Raw genomic sequence first — 15,165 nt, forward strand, 5'->3', positions numbered from 1 at the left:
GTTTTAAGAAAAATCACCGATGAATGTGCATTAGTTGTTGGTGGCATTAGTTGGAGGAGATTTTAAAGCCATAAATCTTGAATGCAATTTCCTTATTGCTGGGCCGCCCCATTTGACCCCTTTCCCTGATTTTGCAGCAGTCGGGAGGCAAAAACTTTGGCCCGACAGGCCACTGAATGTTTAATGAGCAAATATTTGAGCCAAACATTGAACCGAAGAGGAAACAGTGCCTTCTGCCTCGTGCCTCCTGCCCCGTCCCTCGATCCCGTAAACAATAAGCAGATTGAAGCATTTCTGGCATAAATTATTCATAAGATCCAGCACCACCCACCTACAAAGCACCACCACCCACCTGCAAAGCAGCCGTCTCCACCGCAATTTCTTAAATTCCCGAACACCACTTGAACTAATTCCCAAATATTAGCTGAGCAAACTTCTTTGAAAACTTTCAAACGGTGTGTGTGTGTGTATGGAGTGTGTGTGTGTGCGGTTGCCCCGAAAGTGACCGGCAAAAATCAAAGTCAAGCGCCCCCTTTCTTCCCCCCTTCGTAAAAGGGGGGAAAAGAGCAGGCAACAACGTGCCACAGCAATGTCACCTCAACCGCAATGCCACATATGTGATTTTTAGCAATTAAGAAAACTGAAAATGCGAATCTCATGCGGGCTGCTAGATGGCCTACTAAATTATTAAACATTTGCTGTGGCAGGCAGCGGGAGGGGGAGGGGCAGGGGGAGTGGAGAGTCGCCCCTGGAGCAAATATTTGCATGCAACACTTGCTTACATTAAACAAAGTTGAGCACAGGTTGCAGCCACGCCCCCCATTTGACCCCCATGCCCCCGCATGGTCAGTGGTATGCATGTGTGTGTGTGTGTGAGTGTGTGTTGGTGGGTGGTATATGTTTATATCTGTGCCATAATTAAGCACACATTATGAGCGCTCCTCTGGGCTCCTCGTTCACGTATTTTCGCCAGTACAAGTATAGTAATATATATATATATATGTATATAGGATTGCTCTGCTGTTCGAATTTATTATTTATTATTATTTATTAACGCTAGCGAGGCGCAGGGAATCACTTTGTATGCTTTTGTAGTTTTAAGTAGTGGGACAAACTCCTTTAAAGTAGCTCCCTGAAATGGAGTAACATATCTGGGATTCAACTTGCATGCAGCTGCTTCTGCGTCTCGTCTGCCAGCCAAGATGTCAATAAACTTTGGGGGTTTCCTCGAAAGGTTTTGTTCGCCTTGTTTTCAGCTCTGATTTCAGTGAAACCAAAAGCAGTTGCGGCAAAACTTCGCGGCAGGGGAAGGGGGGGGGGTGGTATGGGCTGCATGCACACATGCACTTAAAAGTGTATTCGTGTAACACGTAAAAGGACTTAAAATGAAGGTGTGCATAACTAAATAAATTCTATCAACAGCAGCAGCAGCAGCGGCAGCAGAGGAGGCAGCGACATCCTCGTGTCGCCTCCTTTTTCGTCCTTAGCCAACATGTGGAACAGGCCTCCCAAGTGGGACAAACACTATTTCTGGCGGTGACACCAAAAGGAGGAACAAAAAAACACCGACACACACACACACACACACAGCGAAGAAAATGGAAAAATGGAAAGCTCGGAAACTCAGAGACTCGGAGACCCAAAAGCGTGGGAATGGGTGGGCAAAAATTGTGTTAAGCGTTGATTCTTTTGTTCTTGACTCTGTGTCTTCGCCCCCGAAACCCTTTCATTTGGCGCCATTCCACTTTGCAGCCTAGTGGCATGCATGTCTAAGATGCAGCCCAGCACCACCCACCGAGCACCACCCCCTCCCCCGAAAAGGACGCTCCCCTGACACCACTAACCACCCAATCCCCTGGCTGGAAATTTGTGCTACTTTGTCTTTTGTGTTAACAACAGCAAAACAAACAGCAAGAAAGCGGGATATAGTAGGTGTGCCGATTTTAAAGTACCTCAACCTATAGCTAAAGTATCTCAACTCATGTTCCATAACTTGGCAAACTGTCTATATATCTATGTATATATATCCATCTATTATAGATCTATCTAGAAATAGCTGCTTGAAAGAGCATTGATATACCCGCTAAATGCAACGATTGCTGGGTACGAGAGACAAGAAATTGCTGCCGCCTAAAATATTTCAGCGAAACACAAAGTTTGCTTCTTGGCAACGTTGGCGAAAAGGGAGAAATAATAGAACTACTTAATAAAACAAAGACACGACGTGGGCGGCGTCGTCATCATCATCCTTGTAGTTGTAGTTCCACTTATTTCTCCCCTTTTTTTTTCTGTATTTTTTGCTAGCTATTCCAGTTGCTGTTGCTGTTGCTGCACTTTTTGCATATGCATGCAACGCCCACTTTTTGCTGGCACGCCCCCTCATATCTTATGCACATTTTTTGGGCCAGTGTTGGCCAACGCGACAAAATTGTCGTGAGTTGCTTTGCTTTCGTTGCACTTGCCGCAGCCTCGATTTGCCCCGTGTTTTTTTCGCCGCAGTTTCAGTTTCAGTTTCAGTTGCAGTTGCTGGCTGCAAAAATATGCAAATTGCATGAAAATCTGCCGTTTTTTTCCACCACTCTCCCCTCTCTCTTTCTCTTTCTCTTTAGCTCTGCCTTTCTCTCTCTCTCCCACGTTTTCGCTTTACGTCACGCTGGCCATGATCCCTTACGTGAGGGCATGCCGTTAACGAAATGGGTTCCGAAAATGAGCATGCGAAATTTTTAAGCTGTGCATTTACCCGGCATTAAAATTGCAACACCTTCGGCTCTGCACGTTTCCCCGCCTCTTTTATTCATGCCACAACTTTCCATCTTTCTGAAATGCGAAATACGCCTTAAAAATGTATTAAAATGTAATTGTAGCGCCGCTATGCATATGCAACTATTTCAACTATGTAGTAGCTGTCCATTTCAATGCTGTACATTTCCAATCAAGTGGAAATAGTCCATTTAATATGGTTCGTTTGACTCCATCTGCAACTTAATGCCACGCACTTTACGCGCTCAGCGTCGCGTTGGCAATTGCAGACTAAGGTACTTTGCTTCTTTATTAACTCCCCTGGAACTCTGGTGTCTCCACTCAGCACTCAGTACGCAGCACTCACTACTCAGTACTCACTACTCACTACTCAGTACGCAGCACTCACTACTCAGTACTCGCAACTACTCATAACTTGCAGTCCCATTAAAAGACGGAGCAGCAGGAGTATCGCCTTACGTGACGTAAGCCCGCCTTAAGTTGTGCCTTATGACGATGGCTGCAACTTCGTTTAGACTTTCAGCCCTCTGGCCCAAACCCACTTGACCTGCCATTACACTGCGAGCTTGGGTTTGGGCCAGAACTCACAGCAGCAGTACATCAAAGTGGAGTTATCCATACGCACATCCAAGTTATATACTATCACACAAAGACTAAAAAACTGTAGCATACATTTTGGGGCACTACGCGCTGAGGCGCTGCAGTTTCATGTTTAAAGTGAGTCAACCCTAAATACAACTGGATATGATAAGTATGCGTATAGATGGCATATTAATTCGCATTTCCCCTAATTAAGTTGCCGCTTTTTGTGGCCGTGCACACTCCTGGCCTCAGTGAAGTCAACTCCGCCCACAGATAAGGCGAAAAGCAGGAGGAAAGTGGAGAAGGAAGTGCTTCAGCCATTAGCACCGTACTTTTGCACTTTTTTGCACTGTGTTGCTGTCGACAGTTGCCCCTTGCTCTGCATCTGGTGCGATGGTGGGAAAGGAGCAAAAGGACATTGGCAAGGGGAAGGGGAAGGGGAAGGGGAAAGGACCTCCGGGAATTCCTTGGAATGGCTCTTGCTCCTGCTGCTGTTGCTCCTGGCCAAATTGTTATGCAAAATCTGCATAATACATTATGTAATTATGAACGTGACAAAAGTATATTTCCATTCTGCCTCTGGCATTCTGCCATTCGCCTGGCAGACGACGATCCCCGCTCCACTCCTCGCTTCGCCTCGACTTGACTCGGTCCCACCGGGCGTATGCGCAATATTCGCTTTCGCATTTAATTTTGCATAAACAACATTTAATTAGTTTTTGCTTATCATCAACTTGCGGATATCCAGCCTGCTGCTGGTGCTGGAGCTCCTTGGCATCGGGTATCGGGTTGCAGCAAATTAGTTCGCACCATTTCACTTGTTTGACTTGCTGCTGCTGCTGCTGCTGCTTCTGCTGCTGCTTCTGCTCACTGAAATGTACTCAATTAATTGTAATTTATATAAACGCATATTTGTTTGTTTGTGTGTGTGTGCTAGCATCTATGGATTGTTGTGTGTTGTGTGCGCACACACACTGACAGGTGATGTGTACATTAGTCGGTGTTTGCCTCAACCAACACACACACACATAGAGCGCACACACACACAGGTGCAAAGACCACACATGGACACAGTCATCAGCATATGTCAACAATTGTTTCGGCTTAACCCAGTCAACAAATTGTTGGGCGAACTAAGAAGTACAAATTGAAGTTTGCTCCGCACACAATGTGTGCTCATAAAGTGTCGTCGAAAATGTCTTCAAGAATGTTAAGTTTATAATAAATATATAATAAACAATAAACATGCATAAATATTTTTTCAGAAAGTCGAACAAATGCAGAAAAAGTGGCGTTACAAGTAGCTCCTAATTGGTATAATAAGTTAAGCTTTTTACTAACTTCTAAAGTAAATAATACCCTCGATTAACTTGAGTATGAAATCCCTTCCCTGCTCAACTCAGTTTCCTGGGTTACGTTTGAAAGTTCCAGTAAAGTGAGCATTGAATAGCAAGTTTAAAATATATTATTGCTGCATTTCTAATTAATTGCATTAGTAATTTATGCATTTTAATAGCTAATTAATGCAAAACCGACAAAAGAAACGTGCAAGTGCGAAAGAGAAAAGTAGAAAACAAGGCTGGATTTGTAATTAGCGTTTGTGAATTAGGCAGCTTTGTCTATGTGTGTGTGTGTGTGTGCGAGTGTGTTTGTGTGTGCTTTATGCACAACAATTTGCATAGGCAAATAAGCGATTGGCCAGTGGGCGTGGCCGCAAGGGGGCGTGGCGGCGAAAAAGTTCCGCCAGCGGAAGTTCATTTTATGGCCATCTCTCTGCCGCTGTCACTTCCGGTTTGTTTAAGTTTGCCTATGTATGTATGTGTGTGTATGTGGGTGTGTGGGTGTGTGTGTATAATGAGCCCCTATTTATTACCTAGCCCCTTTAATTTATGTGCCAAGAGTTCTGGCCTAATGCTGTTTGTTATTTGTTATTTTCACTTCGCAGCAAATCTGCAGAAACATTTGCCAAGATAATCGCAAAAAGGCGAAAATGGTGAAAATGCAAACAAAAGTTGGTGGCAAGAGAAGGGGATTTAAATACGAAAAGTTTCCATTGTTTGAAATGCGATAAATATGAAAACTAGGCAGTTACTTTGGAAATCTATATGCTTCCTGTGGCAGTTCATTAGCTGGGTGTGAAAGGCTAACGAGATAAACGACACAGCCATTGAGAAGCGAAGGAAATCAATATTAGAAACTGGCTAAAAAACGTAGAAGTTATGAAGTTATGCCATGAAGTGAACTTGGCTGACTTGCTGGCGATGGGAACTTTTTCAATAAGTCACTTATCAACTTTCCACTGCCAATGGCAACACAACATGGCCAACAAATTCCCATTAAAGATGAGCAATTTGCCTGCTTTATAACCGCAAAAAGAAATAAATATGCAACTGGCATGCCGAAGAAAAAATCGAAGCTCGATAGGAAATATCTTAGGAAATAGTTAATAACACATACTTTATAAAGTAATTTCAGTGGATAACATTTGGTATTCCAATACATACATATCTTTCATTTCGGAATATAAACTAATTGTTTCTGGATAATTGTTTCTTTCTGTGCAGAAACAGCATTCAAGATGAGCAAGAAAAAAAAGATGGCATAGGGAAATATGAGCCAGCTAAAAGCCAAAGCTGAAAACCCAAGGAAATCGCAAAAAGAAAAGCACCAATACAAGCACTCAACCACACACACACACACACAGGCACACAATTCCATATGTATGTGTATTCACAGGGATATATCTGTGTATGTGTTCGTATGAATGACGGCGTTTATCTTCGCGTAATGAAGACATTCCCCAACTTTCGGCACTAAAACTAATTTCTGAGAACTGAACACCGAGGCAGCGTCCGCCCCTCTTTTGTGCGAATGGGGGGCGTGGCAAGTAGAACATAAATTAAAATGTTAGCTGAAAGTTTTTGCCGCTAAAATGGCGCAGCAAAGGAGCGAAACTTTGCCGAAGGGGAGCAAAAACGAGTGTAAATGACACTTAACACAATTAAATAAGCATTTAAAGTTGCATGCCCACACTCACACACTCCCACACTCGCAATTACACACACACACATGTGTGTATGCGTGGGTAGGCGTGCCATGCATTACTGCGCTGCATATTAAATTAATGGTGTGCCAAAAAGTGGGCTACGGCAAAAAGTAAATAAGCTGTGCACCAGAGAACTGCAAGAGTGCCATTTTTTGGTACTCACCCCTTTCCTCAAGCTCTTGCCACGTCACAGCTGACAGCTGGTTGTAGCTCCTGGAAAATATGTAGCTCAGGCACTTCCACTTCCTCCAGTAGGTCGAAGTCACATTATTGATATCCTCTGCTGTCACATATCACATATCAGCACCACTCACTCACAATTGGTATTTAAAAAGAAACATCGAAAAAGTTGTTTGCTTACGTAGGACTTTTGAGAAGCGCAGAGAAGGGCACATATATTTTGGTACTATTTAGTATTAAGTATTTAGTATTATTTAGTATTTAGTATTATTTAGTATTAAGTATTTAGTATTATTTAGTATTATTTGGTAATTAGTACTTAGTATTATTTAGTATTTAGTACTTAGTATTACTTAGTATTTAGTATTACTTATTATTTCCTTTTAATGTAACGTAATACTTTCAGCTATCTTACTTATAGGTTTATAATTTCACTTTGAATGCACAAGACAAGTAGTCGACTCCAAAAAGGAATCGTATTTTATTTATTCCGCCCTTTTGGATTTTCCCTTTAAGACGCCTGTGAAACCATCTTGGTCGTGCTTACGGATTAGTTGCGCTTCTTTGTGCAAAAGTTTATGTCGTTTGTATTTGCTAAAAAGGTATATATTTTAGAATATGATTTTAAATAATTTACCTGAACTGCCTTGTTCAAGCGCAGCCCTCTGCTGGCTCCATCAAATCCTAGTTTCGCTGGCACTAGAATACAAATAAAGCAAAGTTCTAGTTGAGCTAGTTGAGTGGGGAATTCCAGGGGCACCACCCACTAAAAACCACCTTAAAACCACCCACCGCCCACCGAAACACTGGGCCACCGCACCGCCCAACAACAGCGGTAAACTGCACAAGACAAACAAACAGCGCACATGCACTTGTGTCTCTGTGAGTCTCTGTGTGAGTCTGTGTGTGAGAGTGAGTCTGTGTGTGTGTGAGTTTGTGTGTGATTGTGTTTGTGGGTGGATAATGGTGGGTGGGGCAGTTAAAGATTTATGCGCTCGTTAAGGGCAGTTCCATGCTGCTTTTTATGTGTCATGTGTGCTGCTCCAGCCACCCTTAACCCGCCGCAGCCCCCCTGCATCGCCCTTAACCCCACTGTGGCTGCAGTTTAGTGCTCTAATCATACAAGATTCAGTGGGTCCGGCTGTACGCGCATGGCGAATGCGTGGCAAGTGGAAGCTGCTGTTAGTGTCGCACTTGAAATTAAACAATAAACCGAACAAACAAGAGCAACAGTTTGCCCCAAAGGGACTTGCCCCCTTGCCCCTTTCCCCACCCCCCTCCCCCTCGTGCGATGAATTATCGCCGTGTCGGTTTCAATTACACTTAACACTTTAAGCATTTTCGCAGCGGAGCAGCACTGAGGCTTTGAGTTAGTTGACTTTAAATCAGCGCTGATATATGGTTTCCAATTACTCAAGTTTCCAACATTCCTTTTGCACTGAAGTAAGTTATGTTTTAAAGCATTAAAAACATTAAAACATTCATGTTCGGCATTGTAATGCAGTTAAGGTGAATGCAAAATGCTCGTTATTAACATCGCATTCCGCATTCAATTAACATTTAATTTCGTTTTAAGCTGCGATTTGTGTCTATATTGCTATGATTTAAATCCAATTTAAATAGTTAACCTTCTGATGTTGTACGTTGATTTTCCGTGTTTTTTTGTGTTTTCCCCCAACTCTCCCCGCAATTTGAGGTTGTTTATATTTTTAATGAGTTTTGCTGTCATGTTTTTGGTGTGCGTGCTCTCAATATAATATTCCCAATTTAATTTAAAGCTTCATTTTGAATGCGCATTGTAATGGCTGACTATTTCACTGACTATTTTCCGAATCAGCGCCACAAATCTTGTCAAAGTTATATGTTCACTGCGAAGCGTATTGAGTTTTCTTTTTGTGGCTTTTACCCAATATTTGTGGCACCCTTTAGACACTCGAATTGCATTCTCCCCCTCTCCCTCTCTCTCTCTTTGGGCAAGGAAAACAATGTCGGGGAAAAGTCAACAGGACGACGAAAAGATGAAGAAAAATTACGGTTTAGTTTGGTTTTTGGACCCGCCAAGAACCAAATAAAAGACGTGTATAAAAACGGGGAAAACGTAAATAAGCAGGGCGTTCGGAAAACGGGCCAGAGGAAAAGCGGAAAAGCGTCGGAAAACTGAAAGAGGACGGGAGGAAGGAGGAAAGGGGAAAGGGGAAAGGAGGAAAGAAAAACCAACTCCACTCCCGAAAAGTCTGTGCAAACATTTTATGGCACTTTTGGCTTATTTTCTGCTGCACACACGACGACAATGTTGTAGGACCCCGCTTTTCTGGGAGCCCTTACCCCTTACCCCTCCCCCACCCCCCCTATATTAACCCCCAATACCCCGCTTTTTGTGTGCCCCAACTAGCAATAACTGTTGACAATCTCTGGCAACTTTCGTTAGCCTCAGATTCTTCTCTTCGAAAGTTTTGGGGGCTGCTTTTGGCTGCTTCCATGGGGAAGCCCCCCTTTTTCATGGGGCTTACTTCCTTGTGCAGCTCTGCTTCTTCTCCAGCACGCACATCAACGGAAATCGATCTCATCACTTATGCAAAATGTGACGCAGTTAGTTCGGAAAATTTATACACCAACTGAGACGCACACAATCACACCAGCCATGCCCCCCAATCCAGCGCCCCAAAAATAAGAAGAGTTGTTGCTTACCCATGACGAGGGATTACCCGCAAATATTCTTCATTGAGATTTCAACCTTAAAATATTGCATAAAATTTCAAATATTTATGTTCGCGGTGATGAGTCCAAGCGCAGAATATTCGCTGGATGGATGAGGGGGGGAGCAAGGGGAAGGGGGGAGGGGGGGTAAAAGTCACGACTGAAAATACCCAAGATACAGTTCAACATTTACGAGATGTTGCCAAGGTGAGCGATACGCAAACACACATGACCGGGGGCCTGTATACACGTGCACTGTGCGAAAATGTGTGTGTGTGCCAGAGGAAGTAGTTTTCAATATATTTACTTAATATATTTAGTATTCCACTTGGTATATTTGCAATGCAGATGGCTGGCTTAAGCTTAGAGTAGAAATTGTAGTTAGCGCATGGAGGTTTTTCGCTCAGTGTGCCGGCAAACAATCCCAATCCGAGCTGTGACAGAACGAGAATGCAACCGCGATGTCTTTGAGCTGCCTGCTATTTTCGGGCCACGGCACGGAGGAGCTTCGCAAGGATCCTCATCCCCCATTCCCAATCCCCATCCCCATCCCCCACCTCCATCTCCATCCTCACGGTGTCGTGTCAACTTCAGCTGCCATGGCAGTTGCCAAAAAGAATGCCTGCAAAGCGGAAACGCACACACAGCGGCACACACAGATGCAGATACAGGTACACAGATACAGATACAGCTACACCGATACAGCTACACCGATACAGATACAGATACAGCTACACAGATACACTGATACAGATACAGCTACAGATGCAGACACAAGGAGTCCCCCATGAAAAGTTCCAGCTCGACTGTTGCTTTATTTCCTTTGGCTTTCGTTTTTATTTGGTGTTTTTTAAATTGTATGCAAGATTTATTAAGATTTAAAAGCTTTTATGTGTGTTGCTGTCAATTGTTGTTGCCCTCACTCACTCACACTCACTCACACACTCACTCACACACTCACTCACACTCACTCACACTCATTCATACACTCACACATGACGGAATGGGAAAGGGGTGGGGGGGTGGCAACATGGGTATGTGTCGGGCACACGTGTTTGTCCTTTAATTTCCTTTGCCACAAAACTGTTGTTATTGCAACACTTTAATTGAAATTTGTCTCTGTCGCTTCTACTTTCCACCTGCTCTCCGTTTTCCAGCACTTCCTTTGGATTGCTCATACGCACTGTGTGCGTTGCTCATACGCACTGTGGCCCAGCCCACGTGCAACGTTGCCCATACGCACTGTGGTGCCCCGAACCGGAGAATTAATATTATTATCATGGCCCATAAGTGTCCATCCGTTTCTGTTTGCACTCCTTGTCTACTTGTCCTGCTCCTTGTCCTGCTCCTTGTCCTTGTTCTTGTCCTTGTTCCTGTTTTTGCATTTGTTTACTTTGTTTTGTCTACTAATTGGATTTCGACTTGGGCATGCAAACTGCGCAAAAAACTGGGTGAAATCCAACTGATTTTTCTTTGTGCTGTGAAAAATGCATAGCACATACATGGGCATATGTATATACATGATAGTTATGTATATATAGATACAGATAGGTAATTCTGTTGACTTCATATTGTTTGGTCATCAGAAGTGGTTCAATTCCCATTCTATGGATGTGTGTGTGCCAGTCAAACGAAATTAGTTTTTATTGTCCATTACAAATGTTTCAAATCGTAATCCTGTTAAATGGCAAATGGCTATCGATAAACGACGAACGACAAACGATAATTGCCTGGGAGCTGTGGGAATCATAATCGAGTACCTGCCGGCCATGAAAACGTGAAAAGGGTTTTATACTGGTGCAACTCATACTTGTAGTGCTCGTTGGCCGAGATTGGCTGACAATTTCCCAGATTGCTTGATGCTCAACTTCAGCTGGCATTCGAAGGGCTTGTGCTGTTTTCGAAACCAATTGAAATTTGTTTGCCAGCGATTATCCCATTTTAATAGGTAGCTTTTTCTGCACTTGATAGCCGTAAGTATCTTATGGACTCCCTAATTGGTTCTACGTACAACTGCTGTGTTTAAATGCCAGCAAACGTGTTCTCCTGCTCCAGTAACGAGTGCAGTTATCTCATTTCACTTGGCAGCATACTATGCACATACATATATAGTATGTAGTATCTACATGCGGCAGAGTTGGGGATGCATAGTGAGCGGTACTTAGCTTAACCAACTGAAATGCACACAACATTAACTGGCAAGAGATGCAGCGGCATTATCATATCTTATTACAGACATTCGCCCGGCTGCCGAGTGTGGTGGCAAGTCCTGAAAGTGGAAAGGATGTGGAGTGGCGGCGACTCCTGCCAACACTTAGCCCCATAACGCGAGTCAAGTATAAATTGAAATTTAAATGAATATGCGCTGGCAAAAGGGGAACGCAAAGCAGCGCAGCTCATGGGCTTTCATATTTCATATTTTATTTTCATTTCCATTTTTTTTCTGTCGTGAGAACGCTTTAACAGCAACAGCTGGCAATCATTTGATTATGTGTTTTGTGTTTTGTGTGCGTGGCTTGGCTTTGCTTGGCTTGGCTGCATGTTCCCTGGTTCTATGTTGTGTCGCCCCAAAGGAGACAATTAACACCCCCTACCCCTCTCATCCACCCCCCCCCCCCCCCCTGGTCACCCCGCATACGCGTAAAGTGTGTGGCCCGCGGGCAAATGATTTGCATTAAAAATGCTCATTAACTCGGCCCCAGTTGTTATGCAATTTCTTTTTTGCCCGCAGGCCATGCAGCAGCTCACAAAGCAAAACACAGAAAACACACAGAGAAAAAAAAGGGGAAACAAAAAGTAAGGGCAGCTCGAAAGTGAGATTAATACTCGTACGTTGTGTGGTTGACTGGAAGAGTAATTGCGCCTAAAACTTGCAATTTATTTCAATTACATATTGACTATTAGATAGTTTATATATTTACTTCTTTAATTACAACGTATTCTCATTATATTCAGTTGATTATTTTTTTTTTTAATTTAATATTTAATTTACAAATTTATCAGCAGTAAGTGCATATGTATCTCAAGCAAGTATTAAACTTTTAAGCTCAATATATTAGCAATATGAACCTAATCACTATTACGCATACGCAGTGTGGCACTTGCTTATAACATTGATTTGTGCTTACTTTAGTCACTGATTATAATATGCTATAATGCTCAAGCAGTCGCATATACCCCGCACATTGTAGGGCAGCATAATAACATGGTTGTGGTAACAATTTGCTCTATGGCACGTTTTTTATGGCTTTTACTTCGCCTCTTGCTTTAACACGATTTTAAATTGTGCACGCAATTAAATATTTAAATTGTATTTTATATACCCCAGTACGTAGGTGTGTGTGTGTGTGCGCGTTTTTGAGTGGCAGTAGTGTTAGTGTGCCGCCCGTTTTAAGTGCGGTCAATTTGGAGTTTTTATGTTGCCCCATTGAGCTTAAATTATTCAGGGCCAGCTGAGAACGTCAACAGCTCGAGCAGCTTGAGACATATTCGTGTGACCCACATTGTACGCACCTCCCTCGCCCTTAGTGTGCGTGTGCGTGTGTTTGTGTGTGTGTGTGAGCGGATGTTGGGGTTGCTGCAGCGGAAACGGAAACGGGGGCGGAATATATTTGAAATTTATCATTTGCGGCTGCATAATTGAAATATTAAATATTTATAATGTGACATTTACCTGGGGTCAGGCAAATGCGACTCTCAAAATTCAGACAGGCGAAAATGCAGTTCTAAATTATAATTTATGTACGTGCCAAACACTTTTTTCTGTGCCACTTGACAATCGCCGTGCCTAATGTGAATTTATACTTCAGCAAAGTTGTATACAAGAAGCAAAGAGCTTTACATTTCATTGAAAGTGCTCTTAGACCTTAAAGAAATTGGGAAAAGGACTTTCCTTTCCCTGAAAAGCCTTTAAATTATGTCACCGCCGAACGAAAAGTAGAGATCCTTGGACCTGCTTATGAATATGAATTATGTAGCTTGACCTCCCCGCCACATTTACAGTCACATTCACAGTCACATTCACAGTCACACTCACAGTCACACTCACACTCATATGCAATTCAAATGCGAAGCGCCGAAAAGTAGGCCAACGTTTCATTTATTTTAATTTCCGAGGAAACTTTAAGCTCCGCAACTTTTGTGTGGTGAAAAAAAAACGAGGGGGGAGGGGGTGTTAGGGGAAAAAAAGGATTCCCTGGAGACACTGGGACACAGTGAGCCCGTATCAGCGTATCAATTTCAATGCATCGCAAGTGCTCATCGACACTCGCTCATTTTAATAGTGACCATAAATTGTCGCAGTGCGGAAATATTGGGAAAACTGAAAGATATTTCATTCGTTGGCGGCAAATGCAATTAATCAATTATGCATTTTGTTTAAGCATTTAATCGTAGTTAATAGAATCTATCAAGTTATGCGCATAAATTAATTGATTTAATGTGCGGCAAGCGAATTAAAATGCCGCAAACACACATGTGAGTGTGGGTGCAAGTGCGTGTAAGTGCAAGTGTATCTGTGTGTGTAGCTGTGGCTGTGGTGGCTTTTTGCATGCTGGGTTTCGGCTGGCAGCAGTTAATCAAAGGTCCTTTTTGCCATCGCAGCGAGCGAGAGTGGCGCCATATTGGTTTTTCTGCTTTGACAAGCGGAAATGACAGTTGACGCCATTTTGCTGCAACAGTTATTCGCGATTACTCGCGATTATTTACAATAATTTACAATTATTTACGATTATTTACGATTATTTACGATTATTTGCGATTATTTACGATTATTTACGATTATTTACGATTATTTGCGATTATTTGCGATTATTTGCGATCATTTGCAATGGCCAATTGTCGGTCATCCATTGCGACAGAGTTGAAAGCGTGAGCAGGAAATGGAATAATATATGTATGCATATTTACCAAGCACACAATTTGTCGAGTGAGCAACTAATCAATTAGTCACATAATTACGGGCTAATTAAATCCACAAACGGAACTTTCAAACGCTTTGATGCGCTCTCAAATCAAGTGAGCTTAGTGAGTGAATCTCGTGCGTGATTCATGCGCCAGCGAAAAGCTAACTCCGTAATGGCATTCAATTAATGAAAATTTCATATTTATGACCCTGTCGCATGGCGTAAAAAGCGTGTGGCAATCTCGTTCATTTATCAGCCTCAGTGGCACTGTGAGGGCGGACAGATGAGGTTGAGTTGCCAGCCAAGTTCCCCAAAGGCTGGGCCATAGATCTGTCAATTTTCTGCCTCCTTGGCTGCAGTGGTTACAGTGGATCCGTAAGGATCCCAAAGGATGTAGCCGCTTTGCCGCTTTGCCGCTTGATTGCGTAATGTGCCCATTATAGATTTAACAGCAAATGAAACACAATTCTCCTCGGGGGCCGCCCAGAAAAGCCCAGCAACGTAATTGCGCTGAACAATTTATGGACGTGTTTATGCACACGGCCATCTGGCCTTTAAGACATTATTAATTGAGGCCCAAATGAGGGCAAATACAATATACATATGTATGTGTGTATATAGTAGTATGTGGCCTATGCGTATACGCATTCTTTCGCCGCCCATGCCAAAAGTTTATTATGCATGACGTTAAGTCCTGCACTTAAATGCCTGTTATCGATATGTCGAACGGCGCATGAATGCGTAATGCCAAGCCGCAGGATATGCTTTGCTCCTTTAAAGTCCTCGCAGTGCTGGTAGTCCTGGCAGTCCTGATAGTCCTGGCAGTCCTGGTTAACAACGATGGCAAACTAAATCGACTGAGTGACGTCGCAGAGTGTTGATAAATATGAAAGTTTTGACAGGCTGCTGGCAAGCATAATTGGCCTGCGGAGCGGATTGGAAAACTCCAAGTTGATGGCAATAAATCAGTCTCGACTTTGGCTTGAACTCTGACAC

This window comes from Drosophila teissieri, chromosome X (genome assembly GCF_016746235.2).
Source record: "Drosophila teissieri strain GT53w chromosome X, Prin_Dtei_1.1, whole genome shotgun sequence".
Taxonomy (NCBI): Eukaryota; Metazoa; Arthropoda; class Insecta; order Diptera; family Drosophilidae; genus Drosophila; species Drosophila teissieri.